Source organism: Poecilia formosa, unplaced genomic scaffold (assembly GCF_000485575.1).
Source record: "Poecilia formosa unplaced genomic scaffold, Poecilia_formosa-5.1.2 Scaffold1775, whole genome shotgun sequence".
NCBI lineage: Eukaryota > Metazoa > Chordata > Actinopteri > Cyprinodontiformes > Poeciliidae > Poecilia > Poecilia formosa.
Genome location: NW_006801714.1, coordinates 1 through 1789, shown reverse-complemented (window position 1 = coordinate 1789; position 1789 = coordinate 1). Strand labels below are relative to the sequence as shown.

At 34.0% G+C, this 1789-nt stretch overlaps 1 long non-coding RNA gene across 1 annotated transcript in view; it reads right to left on the bottom strand.

Annotated features, from left to right (window-relative positions):
* Positions 1-437, bottom strand: part of LOC103132980 (uncharacterized) — a 1222-nt gene extending 785 nt beyond the window's left edge. Inside the window, exon 1 of the long non-coding RNA XR_475676.2 lies at positions 12-437. This is a non-coding gene — a long non-coding RNA (uncharacterized LOC103132980). The remainder of the gene's footprint in view (positions 1-11) is intronic.
* Between the last annotated feature and the right edge of the window lie 1352 nt (positions 438-1789).

Here is a 1789-nt window from a genome sequence, read left to right as displayed (position 1 = left end):
TTTCTGTTGACCTTTTTTATTGGCATGCCTGTTTAATTGTTATGTTAACCTTTCTTCATGTTTTTTTATTATTTTGTAAATAAAACCCCCCACCTTTTTTGAATTCAAAACCTGTGTTCTGCACTTTTTTACTCTCTGGTCTCCAACAGTTAGTAAGAGATCTATCCTCCAAGTTTGAAATATTTCTAAATATTAGTTTCTGACATAATTGTAAATGTAAGAATCCTTACATCAGTCTTGTAACATTTTCTTTTTATTGTGGTTAATTTTAGAGCAGTTCAAAAATCTCAGTTGTGCAAAGAAATATTTGAGAAAGAATCTGTCTTAAAATCATAGAAAAGGCATCTGTTTCAATGTAGCATTCCAAAACTGTTTCTCCAATTAAACCTTTCTCCTGGAAATCATTAGTAAAAATATTATTTGATGTGGGATTTATGGTTTTAGCAATCTCAAAGACACTGAAATCCAACAGTGCTGAGGCAGAGCATAAAATAGAAAAAGGCCACAGGATATCTGCATTTTTGCATAGCTCTCAATCTTTTTAATATTCATCTTCAGAAAAATTTTAGAAACATCTAATAAGTTTGAATTCTGTCGCTGAAAACCTGCATCCATGGAACAATAAAATTACTAGCATTAAAACAACTCCATCTGCAATGAGGTAACAGAATGAATGTCACAATTGTTCTACAATTTTGATAAAATATTTGTATAGGTACTATGACATACATTTTAGGGAATTGTTGTTCTTCTGAAGAACCATTAAAAATGAAGCAATCCACATATAGGACACACAGCTGACTTCCAATTTATAAAGATATACAGAAAAAGAGGACAAAAATAAAACGAGTCCACTTCAACTCTCATCTTGGACCAGAGGTATTTTTTATAAGGCTCTCATATTTTCAGTCCATGAAACTGTCCCTGAAGAAGTAAATGTGAATGAAAGAGAGATAAGTTAGTTTCCTGCAAAATAAAAGCGTAACAAAGCCAATGTATTTCTAGTCTCTAAGTATATGCTTAACGTTAGTTAGTTAGTTGCATGTTTTACAGAATCACTCGATATATTTTTATTAAACATATTGCATTTAAAATGAACATTGATTAAAGAAATAGAAATTAACTTTTAGGTACCTTTCTTTACAATCATCCTCATTTGCTAATTGGACAAGATAATGAATGTAGTTAATTTCTTGAAAAAACATTAATTTTTAATTTGGTGAGATGTTGGTGATGTCATCAGTTTCTAAAAAAACCCTCTACAGTAAAGGTCCTTCAAAAATCTAGTGCAGATTGGATGGTGTAGAAGGAGATCTAGCTAACAGAATAGCCTAGGGAGTGCAGTGTATTGAAATTTGAATTTAATCCTATTGTGCTCTTTACAGGTTGATAACAATAAATCATAAAAAAGTTTAGTGTCAATCACATCATCAAGGTATAATTTAGAAATTACTTTATGATGAATTCTTTATTTGATGGGATTCTTTTATTTTTAAGATTTTGGGAGAATATATTTTTATTTGAACAACTGGATGATGCGTAATGTCATAGCTTATGTTGACATTAGCTGCAGTTTTTTCAGCAGCTCTCCCTCGCAGCCAAGCGCCGCTCAGGCCTATAGCCACCGCGGATGTTCCAGCACCGCCTCCCGCCGGCCACCGCCGACGCTCGCGCGCCGTCCTCCATGCGATCTGCTTTGATGCCTTCGGCAGCGTTCCCTGGCGATGCACACAAAATCTGGAGCAGATTGGGCCATGTAGAGAGGAGATACAGCTGTTTCATTAACATA